Source organism: Heterocephalus glaber, unplaced genomic scaffold, assembly GCF_053883595.1.
Source record: "Heterocephalus glaber isolate CG9 unplaced genomic scaffold, H.glaber_assembly_v1.0 deba00001472, whole genome shotgun sequence".
In the NCBI taxonomy this organism is placed as follows: Eukaryota; Metazoa; Chordata; class Mammalia; order Rodentia; family Bathyergidae; genus Heterocephalus; species Heterocephalus glaber.
This window is the reverse complement of record NW_028258315.1, coordinates 67,920,813-67,929,948: the sequence shown is the minus strand read 5'-3', so window position 1 is coordinate 67,929,948 and position 9,136 is coordinate 67,920,813. Positions and strand designations below refer to the sequence as shown.

Here is a 9,136-nt window from a genome sequence, read left to right as displayed (position 1 = left end):
TTAAAGCTGAAACATTTGATGCTGCCGGTAAACTCCACTTAAGTTGATAACCTGTGCCACTGCAAAGAATGGTGATGCTATTTGTTCAACTATCCTTTTATAATTATGGCAAAAATATCCAAGTGGAGTTACAAAGGATTTGGGATGGTAGAGGTCCCAATTGTAAGCTTTCTTAAAAGTGGTGCCTTCAAGTAACTTCAGACATGTAAGTTGCTGCACATACAAAAAATCTAAAAGAATATTCCAGAAACTTGGGAGAAATGACTACAGAATGCAGTTCAGGCTAATTATGAATACTGTCATAAATACAGTTTTAATTAGGACTTGAAAACCTTTCAGTTTTAGCAAATCTTGTCAAATTCTATGGGGATGGTAAGTGAAATAAAGGAGATTATGTATATTATATATATTATGTATATATACTATATATGTAATGCCAGTTTTCCACTTCCAGTGACTACACCATACAATGTAATCAAGGCTTCTCAGAAACACTGAAACATTCAAAATCAAAACCCTCATTCAGACCTTCATATTCCAAAGGAAAAATATCAGTGCAAAAGCCCATTGACTTTTGCTTCTTAAAACTATGAGAGGATGGACAGAATTCACTTTCCTCAAGCACTCTAGGACACCAAATACGAGTCTCCTATCACAGGAGATCTACAAAGACAAGAAATGGAAGTGCATGTGTGAAGTCTTGTGGACTGCTACTTTCTATCCCCAATTCGTTTTTAAAAGAAATCTTCCTGTTTTCTCTCTCTCTCTCTCTCTCTCTCTCTCTCTCTGTCTCTCTGTCTCTGTCTCTCTGTCTCTGTCTCTGTCTCTCTCTCTCCTCTCTCTCTCTCTCCCTCTCTCATATTGAGTGGGAGTTATGTAGTAGCAGAAGGCTGGAAACTGGATTTTGGGGAGAACATGTTTATGAATTTTTCTTTTGGATGTCTTTTGTTACTAAATAGGTGTGTGACCCCATAGCAAGACACTCTGTTTTTCCTCCTCTCCTTAGCTCTGGCATTCTGTCTATCCACTGTTTCATTTTTCTTTAGATTGCCTTGTTTGCTGCCTGTATTGACAAAACACTCAACCTAACCAGTCATTTATGTGCCAGAACAAAAAGAAAAAAGCGGTAAAGGTTATCCTCCTCAAATGAAACTGATACAGGCTACTACACTCTCGCTGACTTGTAATAGCTCTGGGGGTGAGAATGCCTTTACTGCCTGGCCTTTACCATTCACCTGTGAAATGGCCTGACTATTAAAGTCACTTGTCTTTTGAGGGGGAAATTTCCCTCTTTATGGAAGTTGCATGCCCAAGCATGCAAGCCATGTCAAGCATTACCACATATCTCTAAAACATTTCATTCCTTGTGTTTCTTCTTTTTGTCATTCTGGGCTGCAAATGGGTTGAAGACAGGAGTGACTTTAATGGAATCAGAACAGTACCTAACCCCACTGGATAGTCACTGAATGTTAAGCAACAACAGTGATCATATAATAATGATGCCCAGCTCACTTGGGAGAGAGTAGCAAATAGCTTGGAATTTTCCTGTTACAGGCAGCATGGCCCAGGAGCATCCTGAGGTGAATTTAAAAACCTCAGAAACTCACATTGCATTTCCCATAAGAAATACATCTTCTAGCTTGGAGTAATTGTTAAGCTTATCGCTGGTTTACTGTGTGATTTGTTAGCTTTTGTTTGAATCTTTCAAGTCTGGAAAAAAGATGTGCTTTAATGATAAATAATCTCAGAAAGAAGATGAGAACAAATCCAACAGCTTTTCTGCCCAGTGCCTTTCTTCTCTTTTTCCTCATCCAGTATTTTTTTCCAGTTGCTTCCTTTGCTCTAATGTAAACTATTACCATGTGAGTGCAATTTAAAGAGCTACTGTAGAAAGCAAGCTGACACAAACTATTAAGAGAATAGCCCCGTTTCAGTGTTGAGTGAAAAGGAAAAAAATTAATCCCATTCAAGATATATATATATAGTGTCAATGAAAAGGAATGGTGGCCTTCTTATCCTCCATGCTTCTCTCAATCCAGCTGTCAGTCTTTTCCATGATATCTTAGAGGAAGCTGTCAGAAGTCTTGGCTAAAAGCTTTCTGATGGGGACTTTAATGATTGGTTTGGGAGGAGCTGGAGTTAGTAGATGTGAACATTGCTTCCTTCCTACTCCAACATCTGTAATAGTGCACAGAGCACAAACATCTCCCCAACAACTGTCCAGACATCACGGGGACGTCACACTCATTCATTTCTCCATAAATGGTCTGCTAAGTGCCAGATGTTTGTCAAGCTGACAAGGATGTAAGTAAGACACAATCCTGCCAAAAAAATGTCCTCACTGCTAAGATGAGAGAACAGTTATGGGCTCCCTCTTGATGAATGTGGTGGCAGCAACAGACACAGGTTGGTAGGTGGGCTGTGGAACCGACAGTTCAGGAACAGTTACCCAGTCTAGTGGAGTCACAGAAGCTCTCTGGAGGAATTACTTTCAGGGACAAAAGGAAACTTGTCAGTTGAAAAAGAACCCAGGAAAAAGCCTTTCCCTATTATACCTTATATGCTCTCTGCCACTTAAAATTTAGGGAGAATTATTTTACCCCACATTTCCACAATTTGTCACACTTCAAAGAAGTGGGTATTTTATGGTTTTTTAAGCTTCCCTGGGTCTACTACTAATTCTAGCATCTATTGATCTACAGTAGTATTGACATTAGATTGTGTTCTTTGTAATATTTTGTTTTAATGTTACTCCCATTTTTATAGATGGGGATCCTGAAGGCACACAGCTGATAGTTCAGGGAGCCTACTCTATTATCCAAAATCTAGGCTTTTCTCAATATAGCATGTTGCACATTAAAAAGAAAAAAAAACCCTCTATGGTCTAAGAGGGAAGAAAATTCTGCCTGGCCTCTTCACTTTTCATCATGTCCAATCAACATCAGGCTTATGGTGTTTGCCTGAATAGATAAATAACAGTATTATATTTGAACAAATCAATTTTTTGTGCTTACTTTTTATTTTTCATTGTTGTTAGACTTCAGAATATATATTTTGTGGTATATTTCTCTTATTTATTAAAAAGTATTTTCGGTATTTTATATGATTTGTATGTGGACCCAACAAGAAACCTGAACTCTCAAGTTAGTTGCGGATTGACTAAGAAACCCTAGCCTGGGTGACCCCAAGGCAGAAAGAAATGAACCTTCATAGTCTCCTCTTTCTACGTGGACAAAATAATATGTGCAGCTGGATTTTAAAGGTTCTGTTTAGAGTTTGTTTTCCTCTTATGGGCACCATAAATTTTTAAGAATACTATTAGGAATTTTCAGTCTGATAATTGCCCCTAGTTTAGTGCTGCAGCAAAGACAAAGGTTCTTATCAAAATACTTTTGCTTAGTGTCAGGGTCACCTGTTTTTCTCAGCCTTCCCGAAGTGCTCATGTGACTTGAGTTCCAGCCAATGCACTGGGAAGTGAATCATACACACATCTTCCAACTTTGGCTTATACAATCCCAAATCAGTTCCTTCATGCTCTTTACCCTTTACGACTGCCTGGAATGGAGATGACTTTCGAGGTGATCTTGGGAGCCGTGTGTTGAAGATCTGTGATCAAGTGGCTCCCTGAATATCCATGTGGACCACTAATTCTCTGCCAACCACTGTTATTTGAACAAGGTATGAACTTCTATTGTGCTTCTATTATTAATTTTTAGACTTATTTGTTGCCGAGGATGTGTTACTTTAAATGGTACAGACCATCATCCCTGGAGATTAGAGAAATCTCTACGGCCTGAATCTTGCAATTTCTGCTGTAGAAAACTCAGCAGGGATAGAGTGAAGACCTTGTGAGGCTTTGTGAAAGAAAGGCACACAGGTTATACTCATCATGCCTGACGTCTACCCCTATCTGCTTTGAGAGGCTGTCCCTCTAAGGGCTTCTGAAGCACGAGGAGAAATGTTCTGACTCTTGCCTAGTACGTATTCTTCCCTCTTGATTGATTTATCCACATCATTTGTCCCTGCTGCTAGTTTTCTGATGAGATTTCTTACCACCAGGGCCTGCCAACTCTCTGTCCTTATTTTCACCCTTCTCTTGAGGAGTTGTTCATTGTAGTGGCTTCATTATCTCTGACTGTTTTCAAAATTTTACTCATTTAAGAGGATCAAAGAGCTCCCAGCTCTCAGAGGATGGAGTTGCTGCATGAAAGCTGTATTTCGGGAGTAAGAAAAACTTTTTTCCTTTTACTTATTTTTATCAGAAGTCATTGGCAGGAAACTGGTGCCTGTGAAATGCTTTTTAAAATGCCAATTTAGTGTTGAAAAAATATGCACATATCTTGTCAATATTTCTAGAGGTCATCCTAAATATGAGATTAGGAGACAGTTCTCTTGGATAAATTTGGGGGAACTGAGCTCTTTCTGTTGCTGTTTCTACAAGCACCTCAAGTACAAACAATAATCCAGGAAACATCTCTTTATGAGCAAGTCCAATTCTCACTAGATTAAAATATCCCAGTGTATGACTTGAGAAGGAAAGGGTAGGTGGTCCATGACTTGGTTACTGTGGCCCTCAGAGTCTGAGAACTAGGTTAAATTCTTGCCTTCTCTGTGACTCTATATTTCTGTTTCCTTCCTATTCCTTCAGTTGAGAGAAGGCTGAAGCAGGAATGATGCCTGTGTACATACACGGTATTCCACTAATATTATCTTTAAGATATGTCCCTCTTCCTATTTCTGGAGATTGGCAGTATGGTGACAGTGCATAGGAATAAGAAAACTCAGCAGCTGGGGAGTTTGAAGTATATTAGATATAGATTATCATGTTTATACCTACAATTCTCAGCACTTTATATCACCATCCAGACTTAAGTGAACTGAATTTATTATTTCTGCAGACAGAGGTGTATCATTTTGTTCTTGGTGGGTTTCCCTAAGTATTTTTAACAGGACATCCAATAATTCTCCACCATTAATATTTTTGTCATTATTTACCAGAATGTTCCCTGACATTATCCTAGAGGCATGAACAAGAGCTATGTTACTTAGAAGAGGTCATGACTATATTTTTGAAAATATTGTGTCTAATGAATTCCAAATTTCTTACTTTTCATTGAACTTCTTAAATTAGCTCCATTCACAAACTTCCCAAGAGGAAATTGGGCTGCTCCTTTAGTAACTGCCCTTTCATGTTTATTGGCTTGGATTGTCTCAACTTCAGTAGCAATTGCTATAGTTATGTCAATATCGACAAATCCCTGAAGGTGTTAAAATTCAGATGATACTTTTAACCCTAACAGTAACAAAAACATCTTTTGTACATGTCATTAAAAATCTCCAAGTGCCTCCTGAACACATTGCTGTAAGGACTACTCTTTCTAAGCACCTAGAGAACTTGGAGAAAGGAAGAATCTCTTACTAGAATGGATAACTCATGGAAAAATTGATGCCAGATAGAACATAATAAAACACCAATATTAATGTGTTTAATTCTGTTTTGATAGTTGCTGAGACAAAATACCTGACACCTAAAGTTAAAGGGGAAACAGTTTATTTAGGTCACAGTTTGTAGAGGTTTCAGTTCATAACCAGCTGGCTCCAAGGCAGAGTGGCATGGCAGACAAGGCTTGAAGAGGAAAAACAGTTCATGGTGCCCACATGGTATCAAAAGCAACGAGGGCCTTAATAGCATCTTTCTGCCCCCTTCATCTTATTCAGACCACTTAGGGTGGGTAGCACTCACACCCTTAATCCTAGTACGCTTGAGCCTAGCCCCACCATAAATCAATTGCACTGTCTAGATTTAGCCACCTCTAAAATAGCTTGTGACCACATGAGGCTTTGGGGGGACATCTAGTCACAAACCATAATACTCATATTTGTAAGAAATGGCATAGAAGAGGTATATTTTCTTTCTTTTTTTTATTGCACCCTGTTTCTCTACTCCTACCCCTGTGAGCTAAGGGAATATAAAACAGCTTTAGACAAGGACATTACAGCCCTAGAAGCAGACATATTTGTTTTACTAAAATCAAGCAGAGGAGGTGAGCAAGCAGGGAAATAGTCACTATCCATAGAATGTTGCCTGCTTGTGTGTTGAACATTCCACACTCACATCACACCAGAATAATGACCTATTCCTTCCTTCTCTATGTCATGGTAGGGAGCTGCTCCCTCCTTTAAGCAGCAACAACTGGGAAAATAGATAGGAAACGTCCAACCATGTTGGAGGCTATCACTAAGAGAAGTGGAAACTAGGTGGGAAGAAAAAGGAGGATCGAGGCGCAAGAAAACAGAAAAAGTGAAGGTGAGCTTCTAGGAGGTACTGTCTCCTGAGAGACGGCCACAGGCCTCCATGGGAGTCTAGGGATGAGATCCTATGTCATCTTAGCTACTTGGGCACCAAGGAGTAGAAAACCCTGACACAAGCAAGGAAGAGGGAAACCTTACTTCCCACCAATGCAGTTTGTGCTGACCCTGGCTGCTTCAGTACTTCTTGTTTGTGCCTTCCTCAATGGGTTGGCTTTGACTTCAGTTTGGCAGCTTGGTGGGCTCAGCAGCTTCAAATCATCTAATTTCTAACAGCACCAGAAGAACAGCTGTGTGTTGGTGTTTTTTTCTTTACGTCAGACTACTTTTTCCTGGATTCCCGGAAGTCTTATGTGATTTTGGATTCCCAAGAACTGGGTTATATGCCCATTCCTTAATCAGTGATTGGTAAGGAGGTAGATTTACTATGACAGGCTTAAACTAATTGTTTGGAATGAGGTAAGTATTATGAAGTGAGTCACCATGATGCTAAAGTTTTCATACTTGTGGGTGGGATAAGATCATTATGTCTTATTTTATTATATCTTATATATAATTATTTCATCAGTTAGATAATTGTATTTATAGCTAAAATATTTAAGAGCTGGTATGTAATATAAAAATAAAAATATTTTCTTTTACTTCCAAACTAAACTATATATACTAAATTATATCTACATATACTATGTATATATGCTTATGTAATATTATGTGTACTGATGTGCTATAGTATATATTATATTCTACTATATATAAATGAAAGCTTATATGATCTAAAACTTTCTTTCAAAGTACCATATGCTGTAACAGAAATTTTTTGTCACATCAATATGATTTCCTAGGTGTCTGTTGGCTTTTTAAAATTGTCAGTACATTGTTTTGGTTGCTATAGCATTCATAGTTAAATAGTGCTTTGCTTGAGCCATGATTTGACAGCCGCATCGATGCTTCCAATACCTTTTCCATGGTGTTTGTCATTGGCAGACAGGTATTGTCTGTGGGCTTGTGCCTTTGCCCCTGTTTTAGCACTGAGCATTCTATTGGTCTCCATGTCTTTACTCTTCTCTCCCCCACAGTTAGTCAGATTAGAACCATCTGGGTTCTGGCCCTGTGCCAGTGGTGCTTTGAGGGCAGAGATGTAAAGGGGTAACCACAGGCACAGAGGAGGAGCCAAGAGGTAGGCAAATTGGCTTTTCATGGTTGCAGGAGCTAAGACCCAGATTTTTGGTTTGCCTTTCTGTGGTGGGAAGGCCATATGAAAGTGCCCTGCCTGGGCAAATCCCAGGAGAATGGGCACTGTTTACTAGGAAGCAATTGGTTGGGGTGTTTTCCATGAAGTGGGACAAAGGCAGAGTGAGAGCAACAAGAGGAAGTTGGATTAAAAAAGAAAGATGATCTGTGGTTACCCATAGTCTTTTTGGGTGGGTTTAATCTGAGCTGGGGTATTGGTGGAGTTGACACAGACTTCTTTGCCACGATGTCACTTGAGAAGGCACTGGGGGCTCACAGGGCCAGTTGCTGGGATGTCCTGGGCAGGTCCCACTTGCAGACATTTCACAGTATCTGGAATGGCTGCTTCCCACTGAGAGACAGTTGGACTCCTCAAGCTCACCCCAAAGCCCTGTACTGGCATATGTCAAGGCATGTTCCCTGACCATCTCCTCACTCACTACCTGAGCCCAGCTAGATTCAGTGTTTCTTCTCGGTGGGTATGAATAAGATTTTCCTTAGCTTATTCAAATGGCTTGCTTCTCTCACTCAAAGCCTTTTGAACAAGAAGGCAAATCCCTAACTCATTAAAAAAAGTTACAACTTAACATCAAACAACAATAAAACAACCAATCCAATTAAAAAGTGAGCTAATGAATGACCTGAATAGATATTTCTCAAAAAAAGACACGTAAATGGCCAATAACTGTATGAAAAAAAATGCTGAATCTCATTAACCACTAGGGAAAAGAAAATAAAAACCACACTAAAATAAATATTACCCTACCCCAGTTAGAATGATTATTATAAAAAAATTCTAGTAAGGATGTGGAGAAGGGTGAAGTTTTTAAAACCGCTGGTGTAAATATGTTAGTATAGCCATTGTAGAAAACAGTATGTCAGTTCCACAAAAAATAAAAATATAACCATCATACAATCCAGTAATCCCACTACTGGATATACTGTATATCTAAAGGAAATGAAATCAGAATGCCAAAGAGACATCTCCATGGCCATGTATATTGCAGCACTATTCAGAACATCCTAGATAGAGAGTTAACTGTAGTCTCTGTCACCTGAGAACATATTATGATGAAGAAAATGTGGAGTATACACATAATGGAATACTATACAGCCATAAAAGGATAAAATCTTGTCATTTGTGACAACATGGATCAACCTGGATTTGGCATGGCTGCTCAGTGAAATAACCCTGGCATAGAAAGACAAATACCACATTATGTCACTCGTGGAATTTTCAAAAGTTGATTTCATAGAAGTTAGGAGTAGAATAGTGATTAAAGAGGCTAGGTAGAGTAGGAGGGAGAGAGAATGAGAGAGACTGGTCAACGGAAGCAGGGGGATGTATTCCCAAGTGCTAGCGAATGACTATAGTGTGGAGAAAGATGAACTCTCATAAAGAGAGGATCTTGACTATTCTCATGACAAAGAAATGATACATATTTACATGATGAGAACACTAATAATTTTGATTTGACCATTACAAAATATATACATGTATTAAAACATCACATTGTACCCATAAATAAGTATAATTATTATATGTCAAACAAAAGTACAAGGAAATCAGGCAAAAGAAAATAAACCCAGTAACTGG

The 9,136-nt window shown here is 38.8% G+C and overlaps 1 long non-coding RNA gene across 4 annotated transcripts in view; it reads left to right on the top strand.

Moving 5' to 3' along the window:
• Positions 1-1,223: 1,223 nt before the first annotated feature.
• The window catches only part of LOC147826392 (uncharacterized), a 115,999-nt gene continuing 108,086 nt past the window's right edge, over positions 1,224-9,136 (top strand). For all 4 annotated transcript variants that reach the window (XR_015439517.1, XR_015439515.1, XR_015439516.1 and 1 more), the window contains exon 1: positions 1,224-3,678. This is a non-coding gene — a long non-coding RNA (uncharacterized LOC147826392). The remainder of the gene's footprint in view (positions 3,679-9,136) is intronic.